Here is a 25372-nt window from a genome sequence, read left to right as displayed (position 1 = left end):
AATTGTTAAATTTAAAGACAAGCTATTAGAATTAATCTCATTTTTACAATGAAAATGTAAAGTAATCTTTATACTATAACTGCAGAAGCACAAACGGAGTTGAACCGCTTAGAGTTAGAGTTAGCAGCTCTTCTCTGACTTTTGCCTCCTTAGTTGGAAAATAAATTTTCTAAACTCCATTAACAGTGAAGTGCTGCTAACTTTAGCTTCAACCAAAAAGTCTGGACTTAATAAAGTCAATTTTTAGGCCGAAACTAAATGTAAATTTTACTTCAGACTCTAAGGAAGGTCTAAAAGACACCTTTTGAATGCAAATCAAATATTATAATTAACTACAACCCTAATTAGAGAGATCAATTTAAAGCTCCTTGATTTCATTCATGAAAAACTCCTAATAATAAAATTAAAATAAATAATATAAATACTATTGACCAGTAAAATAAGATTGAATTCATCAGTCTGACAATTGAAGGTAAAAGTATAACAATCTCTACATCAAAAATCAAAAAAATAATTGTAATTAAAAAAAATCGTAAAGAAAAAGGTAGGCGATGATCACAATTTCTATCAAAACCACACTCAAAAGGGGATGTTTTTTCTCGATTTAATTTTACTTTTTTCCCTAAAATAAGAGATAATAATAAAACTACAATTATGATTGTTATAACTAGAGGGGTAAAAATGATTAGAAGAATGATTATCTTTTCCATAAAATGGACATTTTGATTGGAAGTCAAATATACTTATTATATTAAAAAGATACTAGTTACCTCATCAATAAATTGAAATAAACAAAAATAATCAAACTACATCAACAAAATGTCAGTATCAAGCAGCAGCTTCAAATCCGAAATGGTGAGTTCTAGAAAAATGACTTAGACTGTGACGAATAAGACATCAAGAAGAAAGGTTGTTCCAATAATAACATGAAGACCATGAAACCCTGTAGCAACAAAAAATGTTGAACCGTATACTGCATCCGCAATAGAAAAAGGAGCTTCATAATATTCTAATGCTTGTAAAGAAGTAAAATATAATCCTAAAAATACAGTTAAAAATAAACCTTGCACGCCTTGGGTATAATTATTCTCCATAAGAGCGTGGTGAGCTCAAGTTACAGTTACACCTGACGCTAAAAGAATGGCAGTATTTAGTAAAGGAATCTGAAAAGGATTGAAAGGTTTAATTCCTGCTGGGGGTCAAGAACTTCCTAATTCTACAGCAGGAGCTAAACTTCTATGGAAAAAAGCCCAAAAAAAAGATAAAAAAAATAATACTTCAGAAGCGATAAATAAAATTATCCCTCATCGTAACCCTACTCCTACTTGAGATGTATGCAGGCCTTGATAAGTACCTTCCCGAATTACATCCCGTCATCATTGAATTATGATTAAAGTTGTAGTAAACAAGCCAATTAGTGCTAAATCTATACTAAATGTATGAAATCACTTTGCTAACCCAGATACTAATCTTATTACTCTGAATGCTCTAAGTAAAGGCCATGGACTCTTATCAACTAAATGGTATGGATGATTTATAAAATTTGACATTATACAACTTCTCTAGAATAAAGAGTTGCTAAAACAGCAAAAACATATGATTGAATAATTGCAACAGCTCTTTCCAAAGTTAATAATAAAATTTGAGTAATCAAAAGAATAGACAACAAAGAAGAAGATAAGGAAGGTCCTTGGTTACCTAATAAAACTAAAAGTAAATGTCCTGCAATTATATTTGCTGCTAAACGTACAGCAAGAGTACCAGGCCGAATTACATTACTAATAGTTTCAATTAAAACTATAAAAGGTATTAAAACCCCGGGAGTTCCTAAAGGAACAAGGTGAGCTAATATATGTCGTGTATGATTAAATCAACCATAAATTATAAATGATAACCATAAAGGTATAGCTAAACTCAAAGTCATCGCAAGATGACTAGAAGCTGTAAACACATAAGGTGCTAGTCCTAAAAAATTATTGAATAAAATAAATATAAATAATGAAATGAAAATCAAAGTATGTCCTTGAGAAGAAGCAGGACCTACTAAAGTTTTAAATTCTAAATGAAGTTGGTGTGTAATTAAAGAAAAGAATTTAGAGTAACGATTAGACTGAATTCAATATGTTCAAGGTAGCAAAAATAGTCCTAAAACTGAAGCAAATCAGTTTAAAGGAAAATTAAAAGCAGCAGCGGGATCAAAAATAGAAAATAGATTTGCTATCATTTTCAATCACAAATAACAACATTTGTCTTAATCTCTTCCCCTCTATCTTGAGAAAGATGACTACCAAATTTAAAAAAATACATTAATGTAGTAAAAAACATAAAAATTATAATAAAAGTTAAAAATAATAATACTCAATTTATAGGTCAAATTTGTGGCACAAAGAAATACTTTGAAAAGTAATTTTAACATGACAAGTTAATGTTATGGTTTAACTAATTTCTCTCATCAAAGCCAATCGTTAATTGACATAACTAAGCTTAAGAGGCTTTTGCTTACTTTAAGCTATCTGATGAAAAAGACTTAACTCAATTCAAAAAATCGATAGGATTAATAGCTTCTACACTGATTGGCATGAAACTGTGATTAGCTCCACAAATTTCTGAGCATTGACCGTAGAATACACCAGGCCGATTAAAAAATACATTTAGTTGATTAAGTCGGCGGCCTGGTACTGCATCAGCCTTGATACCTAGACTTGGAATTGTTCATGAATGAATAACATCTGCAGCTGTCACCAATAAACGGATTTGAGTTAAATAAGGAAGAATCACTCGGTTATCTACCTCCAACAGACGAAAATCAGCCGAATTTAAACTATTTGTAGGAATTATATAGGAATCAAATTCAATGTCATTAAAATCTGAATACTCGTAGCTTCAATATCATTGATGTCCAACAGTTTTTAAAGTAAGACTAGGCTCAGTAGTTTCATCAATTAAATAAAGTAAACGTAATGAAGGTAGAGCTAAAATAATTAGAATTACAGCTGGTAAAACAGTTCAAATGATTTCAATTATTTGACCATCTAACAAGTAGCGATTTACAAATTTATTAGCTACAAGACTAATTATAAAGTATCCTACTAGAGTGGTAATTAAAATTAAAATTAGTAATGCATGATCATGAAAGAAAATAAGTTGCTCCATTAAAGGTGAAGCTCTATTTTGTAGTCCAATTTGCGCTCAAGTTGCCATTTTCTAATAAAAAGACTTTCACTTTTATATGTAGAGCTTAAATCTACTGCACTTATCTGCTATATTAGAATTGGGAAATAAAGACTAATTCATTGTAACTATGCTCTGCAGGAGGGAAAGAATGCTGTCATTCAATAGAAGTAGATAAGTGAGTAGCAAATATTACTGGCCGAAAACTGACTAAAGCCTCCCAGATAATAAAAATAAAACCTAAAGTTGCTACAAATGAAATTATTGACCCAATTGATGACAGAACATTTCATGCTATGTAAGCGTCAGGGTAGTCAGAGTATCGACGAGGTATTCCAGCTAACCCTAAAAAATGTTGAGGGAAAAAAGTTAGGTTTACTCCAATAAATATTATCAAAAAATGGATCTTTAATCAAGTTATATGTAAAGTTAAGCCCGTGAATAAAGGGAATCAATGAGCTACCCCCGCAAAAATAGCAAATACAGCTCCTATAGAAAGAACATAATGAAAATGAGCAACTACATAATATGTATCATGAAGAATAATATCAATTCTTGAGTTAGCAAGCACAACTCCTGTTAAGCCCCCTACAGTAAATAAAAAAACAAACCCTGCAGCTCAAAGTAAAGAGGGGGTGAATACTAATTGAGTCCCATGGAGAGTACCTAGTCAACTAAAAATTTTAATTCCTGTAGGTACAGCAATAATTATAGTTGCTGCAGTAAAATATGCTCGAGTGTCAACATCCATACCTACAGTAAATATATGGTGAGCCCATACAACAAATCCTAAAACCCCAATAGCTAGTATAGCATAGATTATCCCTAAAGTACCAAACGCTTCCTTCTTACCTCTCTCGTGGCTAATAATATGAGAAATTATCCCAAATCCTGGTAAAATTAAAATATAAACTTCAGGATGCCCAAAAAACCAAAAAAGATGTTGATATAAAATAGGATCCCCTCCCCCTGCAGGATCAAAGAAAGAAGTGTTTAAATTTCGATCTGTCAAAAGTATAGTAATGGCTCCTGCTAAGACTGGTAGACTAAGTAACAGTAAAAGTGCAGTAATTCCTACTGCCCAAACAAATAGGGGAATCCGATCTAAAGTTATACCAGTAGACCGTATGTTAATAATAGTAGTAATAAAATTTACTGCTCCTAAAATAGAAGAAATACCTGCTAAGTGTAAAGAAAAAATTCTAAGATCAACTGATGCTCCGGCATGAGCAATTCCAGCAGAAAGAGGTGGATAAACGGTCCATCCTGTACCAGCCCCACTCTCAACGGCCCCCCCTACTAGTAAAAGAGTTAAAGCTGGGGGTAAAAGTCAAAAACTTAAGTTATTCAAGCGAGGGAACGCTATATCAGGTGCCCCTAATATTAAAGGAACCAGTCAATTTCCAAATCCTCCAATTATAATTGGTATAACCATGAAGAAAATTATCACAAAAGCATGGGCTGTAACAATTACGTTATAGATTTGATCATCACCAATAAGTCTTCCTGATTGTCCTAATTCAGCACGAATTAATATACTTAGAGCAGTCCCAACCATTCCTGATCATACTCCAAAAATAAAATATAATGTTCCAATATCCTTATGATTAGTTGAAAATAACCAACGTCGCAATTAGTTTAGTGGTCGAGTGCAGGCATTAGATTGTAAATCTAAATACGAGAATTTTTCTCCTAAACTAGGTAAAATAGTTTAAAAAAAACTTTTAAATTGCAAATTTAAAAATGAAGTTGCTCTTCTTATACCTAGAATTTAAGACTAAATCTTAATTAAAGCTTTGAAGGCTTTTAGTTTTGTTAACTTAAAATTCTATATAATAAAAATAGGGGTAATCCTAAAATGGAAAAAGATAAAAAAATTAAATTTAAGTGTCTTAACTTATTTAAAATATATAAATTTATGATATTTGACCCTCTTAAAATAAATGCCGAAAAAGTAATTACGTAAATAAAAAAATAAAGTAAATAATCTACCCAAAATTATAATTAAACTAAGTAAGTAATACCCTATCTCTATTGAAGCTTGTAAAACCAATCATTTAGGCAAAAATCCTAAAAAAGGAGGTAAACCCCCCAATGATAATATGGATAAAAATACTAAAACTTGCTTAGATAAGCCAAAATTAATTAAAAACAATTCATTAATATGAGAAATATTAAATATATCAAATAACAGAACTACAGCTAATAAGACAATTGAATAAATAAAAAAATAAAGAGACCCTAATCATAAATCAAAAGATAAACTCACCAAAAGTCATCCAATATGATTAATTGAAGAAAAAGTTATTAACAAACGAGTTCTTGTTTGAACAAGTCCTATTACACCTCCAACAATAAGAGAGGAAATAATTAATAAATTAAATAAACCACAACCACATTCTACTAAACTTCATAAAATAAATAAAGGATTAATCTTTTGGATTGTTAATAAAATAAATAAACTTCTTCACCCTAAAGTTTCAGCTACTCTTAAGACCCAACTATGAAAGGGGGCAGCCCCTAATTTAATAGCTAAACCTACCAATAAAATTAAATTAGCTAAAATTGTTAACTCCAAAAAAAAGACAAGAGATCTGATAATAATCAAAATAGATGCTAAAGTTTGAGTTAAAAAGTATTTAATAGAAGCTTCTCTAGTTAATCTAGATTTTTTTCTTAATATGATAGGTAAAAAAACCAAAATGTTTAATTCTAATCCTACTCAAGAAATAAAAAGAGAAGGTGATGATAAAACTAAAAAAATTCTAGTAAAAATACTTAAAAATATTAAAACTAAAGATGGGGAGAAAGTCACACTGGAAAAGAGGTCAAACCTATCAATGGGGCATGAGCCCACTAGCTTAATTTAGCTTACTTGTCCTACATGTTGATGTAAAAGCATAAAAGGTTTTGATCCTTTAAGTTTTGGTGTAATTCCATTACATGTAACACACCTTTATTTTATATTTAAATTAAATTATATTTAAAAATAACATAGAAGTAGTAGTTTGAGCAGTTATAAGCTGCATGATTTACCGTATCGAGGTAATCCTTTTCGTCAGGCACCAAACTTTTTATTTAATATTAGTAAAATTTATTTTGTATTTAAAAATTTAAATTAAACCACACTATTTCTGAGTACAACCCAGTATTTATACTTTCCACATGTTACCCCTTTTCATTATTGGTTTTTTATTTTTTGTTAATAAAATTACTTTTGTTTAAAAAAAAATGAGTTTTTAAACAAATTTTTTTTGTACGGTTATAAAAAATACAAACATTAAAAGTATTTTTGATCAAAAAAAAGATCTTTTTTTTACCATAATTTTTGAGTACTTTTAATGTTTGTATTTTTTATAACCGTACAAAAAAAATTTGTTTAAAAACTCATTTTTTTTTAAACAAAAGTAATTTTATTAACAAAAAATAAAAAACCATAAAAAAAGTATTTTAGAGTGAAATTCCTACTTTTTTGAGATGTTGACACTTTTTTATGAGAGCCTTACGGGCCATTTGTTAAAATTTAAGTGGCGTTTAAACTTTTTATGTAAAGTTTGAGATTAAAGAGTTTATATTAAAGACCTAAAGTCTAGAACTAATGTATAATTTATAAAGACTTCAAATTAATCTTACTAAATAATAAGAACTCTTCTCCCCTGTAGATGAGGCACTATATGTGCCTTGGGGAGAAGAGAACTATTTGAGTGTTATTTATAATAATTTAATCTAAGAGAAGAATATTAAAATATGAGGGGAACAGTAAATTTAAAAATAAAAAAAGAATTAATTTTGATCATATGTATGATAAATGATTTATAATATATGATAAATGATTTATAATAATTTAATCTAAGAGAAGAATATTAAAATATGAGGGGAACAGTAAATTTAAAAATAAAAAAAGAATTAATTTTGATCATATGTATGATAAATGATTTATAATATATGACATATGACATATGATCAAAATTAATTCTTTTTTTATTTTTAAATTTACTGTTCCCCTCATATTTTAATATTCTTCTCTTAGATTAAATTATTATAAATCATTTATCATATATTATAAATCATTTATCATACATATGATCAAAATTAATTCTTTTTTTATTTTTAAATTTACTGTTCCCCTCATATTTTAATATTCTTCTCTTAGATTAAATTATTAAATTATTATAAATCATTTATCATATATTATAAATCATTTATCATACATATGATCAAAATTAATTCTTTTTTTATTTTTAAATTTACTGTTCCCCTCATATTTTAATATTCTTCTCTTAGATTAAATTATTATAAATAACACTCAAATAGTTCTCTTCTCCCCAAGGCACATATAGTGCCTCATCTACAGGGGAGAAGAGTTCTTATTATTTAGTAAGATTAATTTGAAGTCTTTATAAATTATACATTAGTTCTAGACTTTAGGTCTTTAATATAAACTCTTTAATCTCAAACTTTACATAAAAAGTTTAAACGCCACTTAAATTTTAACAAATGGCCCGTAAGGCTCTCATAAAAAAGTGTCAACATCTCAAAAAAGTAGGAATTTCACTCTAAAATACTTTTTTTATGGTTTTTTATTTTTTGTTAATAAAATTACTTTTGTTTAAAAAAAAATGAGTTTTTAAACAAATTTTTTTTGTACGGTTATAAAAAATACAAACATTAAAAGTACTCAAAAATTATGGTAAAAAAAAGATCTTTTTTTTGATCAAAAATACTTTTAATGTTTGTATTTTTTATAACCGTACAAAAAAAATTTGTTTAAAAACTCATTTTTTTTTAAACAAAAGTAATTTTATTAACAAAAAATAAAAAACCAATAATGAAAAGGGGTAACATGTGGAAAGTATAAATACTGGGTTGTACTCAGAAATAGTGTGGTTTAATTTAAATTTTTAAATACAAAATAAATTTTACTAATATTAAATAAAAAGTTTGATGCCTGACAAAAAGGATTACCTCGATACGGTAAATCATGCAACAAATATTTGCTCAAACTACTTCTTCTATGTTATTTTTAAATATAATTTAATTTAAATATAAAATAAATGGAATCTTTATGTTTAAAGTTTGAATCTGGCTTTGATTCTGTTTTAAATTAAATCTATATATGATTAAGAAATTTTAAGAAGATTTTTGTAGTAGATAATATTAGGAAACATTTAAAGTTGGACCTAGTTAAATCTTAAAAATTGACCAAAATCGTGCCAGCCGTCGCGGTTAGACGAAGAATTTAAGTAAAGTAATTTATTATTTTAATTAACAGTAAATAATTTTAAGTAAATTTATTCTTTTTTTTGGGTGAAATTTATATAAAAGAACAAATAATCTTATAAAATTTATAGGAGCTAAGAAATTTAGGTTAAAAACCAGGATTAGATACCCTGTTATTCTTCATACTAAAAACAAGGGTAGTAAAAGTTGTTCTTCAAACCCAAAGATTTTGGCGGCATTTTATCCAAATAGAGGAACTTGTCCTATAATCGATAATCCTCGTTTAATCTTTCCTCTTTTTGTTTAGCTTGTATACCTCCGTTGTCAGATTACTCCAAAAGGATGTTTTCAATAAAAATAATTTTTTGACTTCAGGTCAAGGTGCAGTTTATGGGGAGGTAGTGATGAGTTACAATTTTTTAAAAAAACGGATTTCAATTTAAAATCTGATTGAAGGTGGATTTGTTAGTAAGCTTTACTAAAGAAAAGTAAATTGAATTAGGTAATAAAATGTGTACATATCGCCCGTCACTCTCCTCTTAAGAGGAGATAAGTCGTAACAAAGTAGATGTACTGGAAAGTGTATCTAGAAATGATGTGGAGCTTGAATAGTTAAGCAATTCATTTACATTGAATAGATATCTGTGCAACTCAAATTCTACTAAAATTATTGTTTAGCTGGACTAATTAGGAGAAACATCTTTAATTTTTAATGTATTAGTATATGTTACTGAAATTATATGAAGCTGATAAATTATAGTACTGTAAAGGAACATTGAAAGATTAAAAAATTAAAAAAAAGAAGATATAATTAGTCGTACCTTGTGTATCAGGGTTTAGTAAAATATTATTAAAATAAATAATTCCCGAAATTAAGCGAGTAACGTATTTGGAATACTAAATGTAGCATAATTTTTTTAAACATATACGTGGGGTTAAAGGCCATTCGAGCTTTTTTATCTGGTTTCATGAGAAATGAATTTAATTCAGTTAATTTAAGTTTAGGGTTTAATAATTAATTTTTGATTAAAATTAATAAAACTTTAGAGGGATGAGCTTCTATAGTTAAAGGTATAATTGCATTATTATATTTTGATGAATTAAGGTTTAATAATGGTCTTAAAATATAAAGTTTGTTATAATTTACATTGGAATTAATAATATTTTTTTATCCTTACCTCTATATCATGATAGTAGGATTAATTAATAATCTTAAGCAATAATGCTAAAATTAGTAGAATGTTTTGTTTAAATGGATTTATTTAATCAATATAAAATAATTTTTAGTTGGTCAGATTTATTAAAGGAACTCGGCAAACAAATTTTCCGCATGTTTATCAAAAACATCTCTTTCTGTAAAATAAAAAGTACCGCCTGCTCAATGCTTCTAGTAAATAGCCGCAGTATTTTGACTGTGCTAAGGTAGCATAATCATTAGTCTTTTAATTGAAGGCTGGTATGAATGGCGAGACGAGAAAATAGCTGTCTCTAATGAAATTATTGAATTTCATTTCTAAGTGAAAAAGCTTAGATTATTTTGGAGGACGATCAGACCCTTTGGAGCTTTATCTAACTTATTTATTGAGTTTATTTGAGATAACTAACCTATTTGTTAGATTTTGTTGGGGCGACAGGGAGTAAAAAATATCACTCTTTTTAAGAAACTAATATATCTGAAGTATTGATCCTCAAAGTGAGATTAAAAGACTAAGTTACCCTAGGGATAACAGCGTAATCTTTTTAGAGAGTTCATATCGATAAAAAGGTTTGCGACCTCGATGTTGGATTAAGAAGTTAGCAAGGTGCAGAAGTTTTGCTGGAGAGTCTGTTCGACTTTTAAACTCTTACATGATCTGAGTTCAAACCGGCGTAAGCCAGGTTGGTTTCTATCCCCAGACTTAAAATAGCTTTTTTAGTACGAAAGGATCAAGAGGTTGAGATTATTCTTATGTTTTTAGAAAAAAATTAAAATTTTTCAAGAAAAGTGTCAGTCTGACAGACAATGTTTTAGATTTAGGATCTACTTATGTGGGTGATAGTCCCATGGCTGATTATGATACAATTTATTATACTATTGATTTTATCTATCTGTGTCTTGGTTGGTGTAGCTTTTTTTACTTTATTTGAGCGAAAGCTTCTCGGTTATATTCAACTCCGAAAAGGTCCTAATAAAGTAGGTTTTACAGGAATTTTGCAACCCTTTGCAGATGCTATTAAGTTGTTCTCTAAAGAACATCTTCCACCCGCTTATTCAAATTATATTCCTTTTTTGGCAGCCCCATGTTTTAGCTTGGGGCTAGCCTTGTTAGTATGAAGAAGAACGCCGTCTGAGTTTAATATATTATCATTTAATATAAGTGTGTTATTTTTTCTTTGTTGTATGGGTATGGGGGTATATAGTCTTTTAGCTGCTGGGTGGAGTTCTAACTCTAAGTATTCGATGTTCGGAGCATTACGTGGAGTTGCTCAAACTATTTCCTATGAAGTAAGATTAGTGCTTATTTTAATAGTCCCTTTATTAGTTATTTTAGGTTACGAGTTAAATTTATTTAGAAATTTTCAATCTAATATGTGATTTATTTTATTATTTCCTTTAAATTCAATTATATGACTTATTTCATGTTTGGCTGAAACCAACCGAACTCCTTTTGATTTTACAGAGGGGGAATCTGAGCTTGTATCAGGTTATAATACAGAATACAGAAGAGGGGGGTTTGCTTTAATTATGCTAGGAGAATACACTAGAATTTTATTTATATCTTTTCTTTTTGTATTAATTTTTTTAGGAGGTAATGGTGGTTACTTGTTTGTAACTAAGTTAATGGTTTTAGCATTTATTTTTGTGTGGGTGCGGGGGACCTTACCTCGATTTCGATATGATAAATTAATATATTTAGCTTGGAAATCTTTTTTACCATTTTCCCTTGTTTATTTAATTTTAATTGGAAGAATTCTTATTAATAGATTTTAGTTTGAGGTATAAAGAATGTTAAAAGATTTAAACTTTTATATCTTGTTTTCAAAACAAGAACCTTACTTTAGGTTAAACAATCTATTTTAAAAGAGTATCCCAAAACTTTAAAACAAATGGGGAAAGTAGAAAATAACTAAAATAAATTACAGTAAATAGTTGACCAATAAATACATAAGGATCTTCAACCGGCTTGGCTCCAATTCATGTTAGAATAAATACAGTTCCTACCATAAATCAAAAAAGAAATTTATTTAAAGGATAAAATCTTAACCCCCGAAAATTTCTCTTGTGTCAGAAAGGTAAAATAGCTAAGATAAGGATAGATAAAAGTAAAGCAATTACCCCTCCTAGCTTATTTGGGATAGAACGTAAAATAGCGTAAGCAAATAAGAAGTATCATTCTGGCTGAATATGAACAGGAGTTACTAGAGGATTAGCTGGATTAAAGTTTTCAGGGTCTCCTAAGAGATTGGGATTAAGATAAAAGGGTTAAGAGAATTAAACATATTAATATTACTAAAAATCCTACAAGATCTTTAATTGTAAAATAGGGGTGAAAAGGAATTTTATCACTTTCTCTTTTTAACCCCAATGGGTTGTTAGATCCTGTTTGATGTAAAAAAAGTAAATGAATCATAACTACAGCTGCAATAATAAAAGGAATAAGAAAATGAAATGTGAAAAATCGATTAAGAGTAGCATTATCAACAGCAAACCCCCCTCAAACTCATTGAACTACTATATCTCCTACATATGGGACTGCTGATAATAGGTTAGTAATTACAGTTGCTCCTCAAAATGATATCTGACCCCAAGGCAAAACATATCCTATAAATGCTGCGCCTATAGTAAGTAGAAGAAGGGCAATTCCTGAAAATCAAGTTAAAACATATAGATATGATCCATAATATATACCACGCCCTACGTGTAAGTATAAACAAATAAAGAAAAAAGAAGCACCATTAGCATGAATAGTTCGTAGAAGTCACCCATAGTTTACATCACGTATAATATGAATTACTCTCGAAAATGCTAAATCAACATGAGGAGTATAATGCATAGCTAAAAATAGCCCTGTTAAGATTTGAGTTGCCAAACATAGGCCCAGTAGTGAACCAAAATTTCATCAGGCAGAAATATTTGCGGGAGCAGGTAGATCTACTAATGCATTATTTATAATTTTAATAAGAGGATGGGTTGAACGGATAGTTGCCATTTATTAACGTGCACGTAAAGAAGAATAATCATTTTTTGTGATATTCACTACAACAATTAAAGTTAAAAAAAGATAAAACACAAGAAATAATGTAGCTCCTATTAAATCTTGAGAATAAAGCGCATTTAATCACAAAAGTCCTTCATTGTCATAGTTTAAAGGTCTATATGATCTTTCTTTTGTTGATCAAAAAAATAAGTTAGATAGAACTAATGTTCTTCTTATTAAAATACTTAAGATAATAATTTTAAAATTATTTTTTGTCGAAAATAATTCATTAGAAGCTAATAAGGAAATATAAATAAAAATTACTAAAAGACCTCCTAAAAGTACTAAAATTAATACATATGACAACCAAAAATTTGTTGAAAATAAGCCTAATCTTACTGCTAGAAGAATTGTTAACAGCAAAATTACCAAACCTATTCTTAAAGGATGAGCTAATGTAGGAAAAATTCTTGTTAAAATAATTATAGCGGTTGAGATAATAAATTGAATAAAAATATCAAAAAGTAGTTTAAAGAAAATATAAACTTTGGGAGTTTATGATATAGAATTCTATCTTTTTGATGCCTTAAAACTAATGTTATTTCTGGCTTACAAGACCAGAGTTTTAATTTAAACTATTAAGACAATGAGTCATTTAGTGTTTAGCCCAACCATTATTTTTTTAATTGTAGGACTTTCTGTTTTTTTATTAAGATTTATTTCTAAGCGAAAGCATCTTTTAGCAACCTTATTAAGATTAGAAGGATTAATGTTAATATTGTTTGGCTTAATTTATTTTTTAGCTGTTTTTTATCTTGGGTTTAAAAATTTCGTTTTAGTATTTTTAACCCTGACTGCTTGTGAGGGTGCTTTAGGCTTAAGTTTATTAGTTTCTATTGTTCGCACTCATGGAAGAGACCAATTTAATTCTATGAACTCTCTTCAATGCTAAAAATGTTAAAATTTGGATTGTGTTGTTTAAGTATATTGTTTTTATTAGAACACTGATTTTTATTAATTACGTCTATACTAGTCATAAGTTTTTTATGAATAGTCTTCCTAATAAATTTTAATTTTGGTGTTGTAAATATGATTCAATTAGACTTTACTGCCTTTTTTTTGGGAGGTCTATCCTTATGGATTACAGCGTTAATATTAATAATGAGATTTTATATTAAACACTCAAATAATTTTTTCAAAGTATTTAGAGGGTTAGGAGTAATCATATTATTTTTTTTAATTATTAGATTTAGTACTTCTAATCTTTTGATATTTTATATTGCATTTGAGAGAACACTTATTCCAATTTTTTTATTAGTTATAGGATGAGGTTACCAACCAGAACGTATTAGTGCTTCTTTTTATCTATTATTTTACACATTAACTGCTTCTTTACCTCTTTTACTTGCTATTTTATGAGTCAATTCTCAACAATTTTCCGTGGATTATATTTCATTACAATTAAATAATTCTAATAACTTTTTATTATTTTGAATATTAATCGTAGCTTTTTTAGTTAAATTACCTGTTTATATTGGTCATCTTTGGCTTCCTAAGGCTCATGTTGAAGCTCCTGTCGCAGGTTCAATGATTTTGGCGGGAGTTTTGTTAAAATTAGGGGGGTATGGATTTATTCGTGTTTTACCTTTTATTGAGTACAGACTACAGGAATTTTCTTCTTTACTTATCTCTGTTGCTTTAGTGGGGGGAATTTTAGCTTCTATTATTTGTTTGCGGCAAACTGACTGTAAGTCTCTAGTAGCATACTCTTCAGTAGCCCATATGGCTTTAGTTTTAGCGGGTATTTCGTTTAATTCATTATTAGGGGTATCAGGAGCTATTATTATTATAATTGCTCATGGTCTTTGTTCTTCAGGATTATTTAGTCTAGTAGGAATAATTTATGAACGAATTTCTACTCGAAGAATTATTTTAATCCGAGGAATTATTAGAGTAGCTCCCTTAATAACTTTATGGTGATTCCTGTTCGGAATCAGAAATATAGCAGCTCCTCCCACACCTAATTTAGCAGGAGAAATTTTTATTTTTATTTCTTCATTAAACTGAATTGGAAGTAGAGCTATTTTTGTGGGTTTACTATCTTTTTTTGCTGGAGCTTATAATTTATATTTATTTGTTTCAACTCAGCATGGAGGCGAGTTAAGAGGAGTAAAATCTTTTTCTGAAACAACATTCCGAGAACATGTGGTTTTAATTGCCCATCTTCTACCTTTTATATTACTTTTTATTATACTGATAAATATCTATAGATGTTGTTATAATTTAAGAAAGAAAAATACAGGTTTGTGGTACCTGAAATGTAAAGTTTACTAACGACCCGTGGACAAATTTCTTTATCAAAAGATTTCTTTTTTTTTAACTAACTTAATAATTATTACTTGATTTTCAGGTCTTTATTTAAATTTAAATGACACTTCTATTTTTATTGAATGAATATTGGGAGGAAGAGCATTAAATTTTAGAGTAACTATTTTATTAGATTACATAAGATGTTTCTTTTTAAGAGTAGTTTTGTGTATTTCTTCTAATGTAATTTGATACAGAAAGAGTTATATACATTCAGATTCTGATGCAAATCGATTTATTATGTTAGTTTTAGGGTTTGTCATCTCTATAATATTTTTAATTATTAGTCCGAATATTCTAAGAATTTTATTAGGGTGAGATGGCTTAGGACTAATTTCATATTGTTTAGTCATTTATTACCCATCTAAAAAATCTAGAAGTGCTGGAATGCTTACAGTTTTATCAAATCGTGTAGGAGATGTGTGTATTTTATTATCAATCGCCTGATTTACTATTATAGGAGATTTCAATATTATAATATGAAATTTAGATAGAACACTTATAAATAATATTTGGATACCTTTATTAGTAATAACTGCAGCAATAACTAAAAGAGCTCAAATCCCTTTTTCTGCTTGACTTCCGGCTGCCATGGCAGCCCCTACTCCAGTGTCAGCCTTGGTCCATTCTTCTACCCTAGTTACAGCCGGAGTTTATTTACTAATTCGATTTTCATTTTTACTAGAATTAACATGATCTTCAAGTTTAATATTTATTTCTATGATGACAATATTTATATCAGGGGTTGTAGCAATTTTTGAATATGATTTAAAAAAAGTAATTGCGCTTTCTACTCTAAGTCAATTAGGAATAATAATGTTTGCTATTTCTCTAACTCTTTATAAGGTTGCTTTTTTTCACTTACTTTCCCATGCTCTTTTTAAGGCGTTATTGTTTTTATGTGCAGGAGTGTTGATTCATGGAATTGGAGGTTCACAAGATATGCGACATTTTGGAGGTTTGTCTAAATCCTACCCTATAATTGCAGTATGTTTAAATTTAGCAAATTTTTCATTGTGTGGGATTCCATTTTTAGCAGGATTTTACTCAAAGGACATAATTGTAGAATTAGCATGCCAAAATTCTTGAGGAATATTTATTGTTATTATAATATTTATTTGTTTGGGTTTAACAGTTTTATATTCAATTCGGTTGGTTTTTTTTGGTTTCATTAATTTAAAAAATGGAATCCCCTCACAATCTTTATGTGAAAAAGATAATACTTTAATAGGGCCTATCATAATTTTAACTTTTATCTCACTTTTATCAGGCCCATCTTTAATATGGTTGATGTTTCCTTACCCATCTCTTATTCTTTTACCTACTTTCCTAAAATTAGGGGCAATTGTAACTATTTTATCGTCTATTCTTATCATAATTGGGGTATGTCAAATTAGCTTAACTCGGTTAAACGAGACTAATCTAATAATATTTTTTATTGGATCAATGTGATTCCTACCCTGAATTAGAGGTCAAAGTGTCACCCGAGCTGGAATTTCTAAAAGAAATTATGTATTGAAAATCTTAGACCAGGGATGACTAGAATACTATTCAAGTTTTGTTTCTTTTTATACCCCTATGCGTATAACTTCCACCTTAAATGATATACAACATAACAGATTAAAAATTCATTTTTTAGTATTTTTAGTATGAATCATTTTAATATTAATATTTATTAAGTGTCCTTATAGCTTAAAATTAAAGCATAGCACTGAAGATGCTAGTATAAACTTTTGTTTTAAGGACAGCTGTTAGAGAAAGTTTTCTCATTTTTACAATGAAAATGTAAAGTAATCTTTATACTATAACTGCAGAAGCACAAACGGAGTTGAACCGCTTAGAGTTAGAGTTAGCAGCTCTTCTCTGACTTTTGCCTCCTTAGTTGGAAAATAAATTTTCTAAACTCCATTAACAGTGAAGTGCTGCTAACTTTAGCTTCAACCAAAAAGTCTGGACTTAATAAAGTCAATTTTTAGGCCGAAACTAAATGTAAATTTTACTTCAGACTCTAAGGAAGGTCTAAAAGACACCTTTTGAATGCAAATCAAATATTATAATTAACTACAACCCTAATTAGAGAGATCAATTTAAAGCTCCTTGATTTCATTCATGAAAAACTCCTAATAATAAAATTAAAATAAATAATATAAATACTATTGACCAGTAAAATAAGATTGAATTCATCAGTCTGACAATTGAAGGTAAAAGTATAACAATCTCTACATCAAAAATCAAAAAAATAATTGTAATTAAAAAAAATCGTAAAGAAAAAGGTAGGCGATGATCACAATTTCTATCAAAACCACACTCAAAAGGGGATGTTTTTTCTCGATTTAATTTTACTTTTTTCCCTAAAATAAGAGATAATAATAAAACTACAATTATGATTGTTATAACTAGAGGGGTAAAAATGATTAGAAGAATGATTATCTTTTCCATAAAATGGACATTTTGATTGGAAGTCAAATATACTTATTATATTAAAAAGATACTAGTTACCTCATCAATAAATTGAAATAAACAAAAATAATCAAACTACATCAACAAAATGTCAGTATCAAGCAGCAGCTTCAAATCCGAAATGGTGAGTTCTAGAAAAATGACTTAGACTGTGACGAAGTAAACAAACAAGAAGAAAGGTTGTTCCAATAATAACATGAAGACCATGAAACCCTGTAGCAACAAAAAATGTTGAACCGTATACTGCATCCGCAATAGAAAAAGGAGCTTCATAATATTCTAATGCTTGTAAAGAAGTAAAATATAATCCTAAAAATACAGTTAAAAATAAACCTTGCACGCCTTGGGTATAATTATTCTCCATAAGAGCGTGGTGAGCTCAAGTTACAGTTACACCTGACGCTAAAAGAATGGCAGTATTTAGTAAAGGAATCTGAAAAGGATTGAAAGGTTTAATTCCTGCTGGGGGTCAAGAACTTCCTAATTCTACAGCAGGAGCTAAACTTCTATGGAAAAAAGCCCAAAAAAAAGATAAAAAAAATAATACTTCAGAAGCGATAAATAAAATTATCCCTCATCGTAACCCTACTCCTACTTGAGATGTATGCAGGCCTTGATAAGTACCTTCCCGAATTACATCCCGTCATCATTGAATTATGATTAAAGTTGTAGTAAACAAGCCAATTAGTGCTAAATCTATACTAAATGTATGAAATCACTTTGCTAACCCAGATACTAATCTTATTACTCTGAATGCTCTAAGTAAAGGCCATGGACTCTTATCAACTAAATGGTATGGATGATTTATAAAATTTGACATTATACAACTTCTCTAGAATAAAGAGTTGCTAAAACAGCAAAAACATATGATTGAATAATTGCAACAGCTCTTTCCAAAGTTAATAATAAAATTTGAGTAATCAAAAGAATAGACAACAAAGAAGAAGATATAGATGGTCCTTGGTTGCCTAACAGAACTAAAAGTAGATGACCTGCAATTATATTTGCGGCTAAACGAACGGCAAGAGTTCCTGGACGAATAACATTTCTTGTAGTCTCAATAAGTACCATAAAAGGTATTAGGGCACCCGGAGTTCCTAAAGGAACTAAATGAGCTAGTATATGACGAGTGTGGTTAAACCAACCATAAATTATAAATGCTAATCATAAAGGGAAGGCAAGACTTAATGTTATTGCTAAATGTCTAGAAGCTGTAAATACATAGGGAGCTAGTCCTAAAAAAATTATTGAATAAAATAAATATAAATAATGAAATGAAAATCAAAGTATGTCCTTGAGAAGAAGCAGGACCTACTAAAGTTTTAAATTCTAAATGAAGTTGGTGTGTAATTAAAGAAAAGAATTTAGAGTAACGATTAGACTGAATTCAATATGTTCAAGGTAGCAAAAATAGTCCTAAAACTGAAGCAAATCAGTTTAAAGGAAAATTAAAAGCAGCAGCGGGATCAAAAATAGAAAATAGATTTGCTATCATTTTCAATCACAAATAACAACATTTGTCTTAATCTCTTCCCCTCTATCTTGAGAAAGATGACTACCAAATTTAAAAAAATACATTAATGTAGTAAAAAACATAAAAATTATAATAAAAGTTAAAAATAATAATACTCAATTTATAGGTCAAATTTGTGGCACAAAGAAATACTTTGAAAAGTAATTTTAACATGACAAGTTAATGTTATGGTTTAACTAATTTCTCTCATCAAAGCCAATCGTTAATTGACATAACTAAGCTTAAGAGGCTTTTGCTTACTTTAAGCTATCTGATGAAAAAGACTTAACTCAATTCAAAAAATCGATAGGATTAATAGCTTCTACACTGATTGGCATGAAACTGTGATTAGCTCCACAAATTTCTGAGCATTGACCGTAGAATACACCAGGCCGATTAAAAAATACATTTAGTTGATTAAGTCGGCCTGGTACTGCATCAGCCTTGATACCTAGACTTGGAATTGTTCATGAATGAATAACATCTGCAGCTGTCACCAATAAACGGATTTGAGTTAAATAAGGAAGAATCACTCGGTTATCTACCTCCAACAGACGAAAATCAGCCGAATTTAAACTATTTGTAGGAATTATATAGGAATCAAATTCAATGTCATTAAAATCTGAATACTCGTAGCTTCAATATCATTGATGTCCAACAGTTTTTAAAGTAAGACTAGGCTCAGTAGTTTCATCAATTAAATAAAGTAAACGTAATGAAGGTAGAGCTAAAATAATTAGAATTACAGCTGGTAAAACAGTTCAGATAATTTCAATTATTTGCCCGTCCAAAAGATAACGATTAACAAATTTGTTAGTTACTAAACTAATTATAAAGTATCCTACTAGAGTGGTAATTAAAATTAAAATTAGTAATGCATGATCATGAAAGAAAATAAGTTGCTCCATTAAAGGTGAAGCTCTATTTTGTAGTCCAATTTGCGCTCAAGTTGCCATTTTCTAATAAAAAGACTTTCACTTTTATATGTAGAGCTTAAATCTACTGCACTTATCTGCTATATTAGAATTGGGAAATAAAGACTAATTCATTGTAACTATGCTCTGCAGGAGGGAAAGAATGCTGTCATTCAATAGAAGTAGATAAGTGAGTAGCAAATATTACTGGCCGAAAACTGACTAAAGCCTCCCAGATAATAAAAATAAAACCTAAAGTTGCTACAAATGAAATTATTGACCCAATTGATGACAGAACATTTCATGCTATGTAAGCGTCAGGGTAGTCAGAGTATCGACGAGGTATTCCAGCTAACCCTAAAAAATGTTGAGGGAAAAAAGTTAGGTTTACTCCAATAAATATTACAATAAAGTGAATCTTTAATCACGTAGAGTGGAGAGTTAATCCTGTAAATAGGGGAAATCAATGAGCTACCCCCGCAAAAATAGCAAATACAGCTCCTATAGAAAGAACATAATGAAAATGAGCAACTACATAATATGTATCATGAAGAATAATATCAATTCTTGAGTTAGCAAGCACAACTCCTGTTAAGCCCCCTACAGTAAATAAAAAAACAAACCCTGCAGCTCATAAAAGAGAAGGAGTGAATACTAATTGAGTCCCATGGAGAGTACCTAGTCAACTAAAAATTTTAATTCCTGTAGGTACAGCAATAATTATAGTTGCTGCAGTAAAATATGCTCGAGTGTCAACATCCATACCTACAGTAAATATATGGTGAGCCCATACAACAAATCCTAAAACCCCAATAGCTAGTATAGCATAGATTATCCCTAAAGTACCAAACGCTTCCTTCTTACCTCTCTCGTGGCTAATAATATGAGAAATTATCCCAAATCCTGGTAAAATTAAAATATAAACTTCAGGATGCCCAAAAAACCAAAAAAGATGTTGATATAAAATAGGATCCCCTCCCCCTGCAGGATCAAAGAAAGAAGTGTTTAAATTTCGATCTGTCAAAAGTATAGTAATGGCTCCTGCTAAGACTGGTAGACTAAGTAACAGTAAAAGTGCAGTAATTCCTACTGCCCAAACAAATAGGGGAATCCGGTCAAGAGTTATTCCTTGAGAACGTATATTAATAATAGTGGTAATGAAATTCACAGCTCCTAGAATTGAAGAAATCCCTGCAAGATGTAAAGAAAAAATTCTTAAATCTACAGAAGCTCCTGCATGAGCAATACCTGCAGATAAAGGGGGGTAAACAGTTCATCCAGTACCTGCACCTCTTTCTACGGCCCCCCCTACTAGTAAAAGAGTTAAAGCTGGGGGTAAAAGTCAAAAACTTAAGTTATTCAAGCGAGGGAACGCTATATCAGGTGCCCCTAATATTAAAGGAACCAGTCAATTTCCAAATCCTCCAATTATAATTGGTATAACCATGAAGAAAATTATCACAAAAGCATGGGCTGTAACAATTACGTTATAGATTTGATCATCACCAATAAGTCTTCCTGATTGTCCTAATTCAGCACGAATTAATATACTTAGAGCAGTCCCAACCATTCCTGATCATACTCCAAAAATAAAATATAATGTTCCAATATCCTTATGATTAGTTGAAAATAACCAACGTCGCAATTAGTTTAGTGGTCGAGTGCAGGCATTAGATTGTAAATCTAAATACGAGAATTTTTCTCCTAAACTAGGGGGGAAGGTAGTATAGTTTAAGTAAAACTTTTAGATTGCAAATCTATTAATATGGATGCCATTACTACCTTCTAGAATTTAAGACTAAATCTTAATTAAAGCTTTGAAGGCTTTTAGTTTTGTTAACTTAAAATTCTATATAATAAAAATTACTGTAATCCTAAAATGGAAAAAGATAAAAAAATTAAATTTAAGTGTCTTAACTTATTTAAAATATATAAATTTATGATATTTGACCCTCTTAAAATAAATGCCGAAAAAGTAATACGTAAATAAAAAAATAAAGTAAATAATCTACCCAAAATTATAATTAAACTAAGTAAGTAATACCCTATCTCTATTGAAGCTTGTAAAACCAATCATTTAGGCAAAAATCCTAAAAAAGGAGGTAAACCCCCCAATGATAATATGGATAAAAATACTAAAACTTGCTTAGATAAGCCAAAATTAATTAAAAACAATTCATTAATATGAGAAATATTAAATATATCAAATAACAGAACTACAGCTAATAAGACAATTGAATAAATAAAAAAATAAAGAGACCCTAATCATAAATCAAAAGATAAACTCACCAAAAGTCATCCAATATGATTAATTGAAGAAAAAGTTATTAACAAACGAGTTCTTGTTTGAACAAGTCCTATTACACCTCCAACAATAAGAGAGGAAATAATTAATAAATTAAATAAACCACAACCACATTCTACTAAACTTCATAAAATAAATAAAGGATTAATCTTTTGGATTGTTAATAAAATAAATAAACTTCTTCACCCTAAAGTTTCAGCTACTCTTAAGACCCAACTATGAAAGGGGGCAGCCCCTAATTTAATAGCTAAACCTACCAATAAAATTAAATTAGCTAAAATTGTTAACTCCAAAAAAAAGACAAGAGATCTGATAATAATCAAAATAGATGCTAAAGTTTGAGTTAAAAAGTATTTAATAGAAGCTTCTCTAGTTAATCTAGATTTTTTTCTTAATATGATAGGTAAAAAAACCAAAATGTTTAATTCTAATCCTACTCAAGAAATAAAAAGAGAAGGTGATGATAAAACTAAAAAAATTCTAGTAAAAATACTTAAAAATATTAAAACTAAAGATGGGGAGAAAGTCACACTGGAAAAGAGGTCAAACCTATCAATGGGGCATGAGCCCACTAGCTTAATTTAGCTTACTTGTCCTACATGTTGATGTAAAAGCATAAAAGGTTTTGATCCTTTAAGTTTTGGTGTAATTCCATTACATGTAACACACCTTTATTTTATATTTAAATTAAATTATATTTAAAAATAACATAGAAGTAGTAGTTTGAGCAGTTAAGCTGCATGATTTACCGTATCGAGGTAATCCTTTTCGTCAGGCACCAAACTTTTTATTTAATATTAGTAAAATTTATTTTGTATTTAAAAATTTAAATTAAACCACACTATTTCTGAGTACAACCCAGTATTTATACTTTCCACATGTTACCCCTTTTCATTATTGGTTTTTTATTTTTTGTTAATAAAATTACTTTTGTTTAAAAAAAAATGAGTTTTTAAACAAATTTTTTTTGTACGGTTATAAAAAATACAAACATTAAAAGTATTTTTGATCAAAAAAAAGATCTTTTTTTTACCATAATTTTTGAGTACTTTTAATGTTTGTATTTTTTATAACCGTACAAAAAAAATTTGTTTAAAAACTCATTTTTTTTTAAACAAAAGTAATTTTATTAACAAAAAATAAAAAACCATAAAAAAAGTATTTTAGAGTGAAATTCCTACTTTTTTGAGATGTTGACACTTTTTTATGAGAGCCTTACGGGCCATTTGTTAAAATTTAAGTGGCGTTTAAACTTTTTATGTAAAGTTTGAGATTAAAGAGTTTATATTAAAGACCTAAAGTCTAGAACTAATGTATAATTTATAAAGACTTCAAATTAATCTTACTAAATAATAAGAACTCTTCTCCCCTGTAGATGAGGCACTATATGTGCCTTGGGGAGAAGAGAACTATTTGAGTGTTATTTATAATAATTTAATCTAAGAGAAGAATATTAAAATATGAGGGGAACAGTAAATTTAAAAATAAAAAAAGAATTAATTTTGATCATATGTATGATAAATGATTTATAATATATGATAAATGATTTATAATAATTTAATCTAAGAGAAGAATATTAAAATATGAGGGGAACAGTAAATTTAAAAATAAAAAAAGAATTAATTTTGATCATATGTATGATAAATGATTTATAATATATGACATATGACATATGATCAAAATTAATTCTTTTTTTATTTTTAAATTTACTGTTCCCCTCATATTTTAATATTCTTCTCTTAGATTAAATTATTATAAATCATTTATCATATATTATAAATCATTTATCATACATATGATCAAAATTAATTCTTTTTTTATTTTTAAATTTACTGTTCCCCTCATATTTTAATATTCTTCTCTTAGATTAAATTATTATAAATCATTTATCATATATTATAAATCATTTATCATACATATGATCAAAATTAATTCTTTTTTTATTTTTAAATTTACTGTTCCCCTCATATTTTAATATTCTTCTCTTAGATTAAATTATTATAAATAACACTCAAATAGTTCTCTTCTCCCCAAGGCACATATAGTGCCTCATCTACAGGGGAGAAGAGTTCTTATTATTTAGTAAGATTAATTTGAAGTCTTTATAAATTATACATTAGTTCTAGACTTTAGGTCTTTAATATAAACTCTTTAATCTCAAACTTTACATAAAAAGTTTAAACGCCACTTAAATTTTAACAAATGGCCCGTAAGGCTCTCATAAAAAAGTGTCAACATCTCAAAAAAGTAGGAATTTCACTCTAAAATACTTTTTTTATGGTTTTTTATTTTTTGTTAATAAAATTACTTTTGTTTAAAAAAAAATGAGTTTTTAAACAAATTTTTTTTGTACGGTTATAAAAAATACAAACATTAAAAGTACTCAAAAATTATGGTAAAAAAAAGATCTTTTTTTTGATCAAAAATACTTTTAATGTTTGTATTTTTTATAACCGTACAAAAAAAATTTGTTTAAAAACTCATTTTTTTTTAAACAAAAGTAATTTTAATTAACAAAAAAAAAAAAACAATAATGAAAAGGGGTAACATGTGGAAAGTATAAATACTGGGTTGTACTCAGAAATAGTGTGGTTTAATTTAAATTTTTAAATACAAAATAAATTTTACTAATATTAAATAAAAAGTTTGGTGCCTGACGAAAAGGATTACCTCGATACGGTAAATCATGCAGCTTAACTGCTCAAACTACTACTTCTATGTTATTTTTAAATATAATTTAATTTAAATATAAAATAAATGGAATCTTTATGTTTAAAGTTTGAATCTGGCTTTGATTCTGTTTTAAATTAAATCTATATATGATTAAGAAATTTTAAGAAGATTTTTGTAGTAGATAATATTAGGAAACATTTAAAGTTGGACCTAGTTAAATCTTAAAAATTGACCAAAATCGTGCCAGCCGTCGCGGTTAGACGAAGAATTTAAGTAAAGTAATTTATTATTTTAATTAACAGTAAATAATTTTAAGTAAATTTATTCTTTTTTTTGGGTGAAATTTATATAAAAGAACAAATAATCTTGTATTATTTATAGGAATTAATAAATTTAGGTTAAAAACCAGGATTAGATACCCTGTTATTCTTCATACTAAAAACAAGGGTAGTAAAAGTTGTTCTTCAAACCCAAAGATTTTGGCGGCATTTTATCCAAATAGAGGAACTTGTCCTATAATCGATAATCCTCGTTTAATCTTTCCTCTTTTTGTTTAGCTTGTATACCTCCG

At 28.5% G+C, this 25372-nt stretch overlaps 5 pseudogenes; 1 reads left to right on the top strand and 4 right to left on the bottom strand.

The window, feature by feature from the left end:
• Positions 1-344: 344 nt before the first annotated feature.
• Positions 345-3046, bottom strand: LOC130701578 (cytochrome c oxidase subunit 3-like; annotated as a pseudogene).
• A 578-nt stretch (positions 3047-3624) lies between these two features.
• On the bottom strand, positions 3625-4744 carry LOC130701574 (cytochrome c oxidase subunit 1-like; annotated as a pseudogene).
• A 5264-nt stretch (positions 4745-10008) lies between these two features.
• On the top strand, positions 10009-11364 carry LOC130701575 (NADH-ubiquinone oxidoreductase chain 1-like; annotated as a pseudogene).
• A 6064-nt stretch (positions 11365-17428) lies between these two features.
• On the bottom strand, positions 17429-18451 carry LOC130701577 (cytochrome c oxidase subunit 3-like; annotated as a pseudogene).
• Positions 18452-20271: 1820 nt separating this feature from the next.
• LOC130701576 (cytochrome c oxidase subunit 1-like) lies at positions 20272-21408 on the bottom strand (annotated as a pseudogene).
• Positions 21409-25372: the final 3964 nt, after the last annotated feature.

This window comes from Daphnia carinata, unplaced genomic scaffold (genome assembly GCF_022539665.2).
Source record: "Daphnia carinata strain CSIRO-1 unplaced genomic scaffold, CSIRO_AGI_Dcar_HiC_V3 NW_026453125.1, whole genome shotgun sequence".
NCBI lineage: Eukaryota > Metazoa > Arthropoda > Branchiopoda > Diplostraca > Daphniidae > Daphnia > Daphnia carinata.
This window is presented reverse-complemented; position numbering and strand designations above follow the sequence as displayed.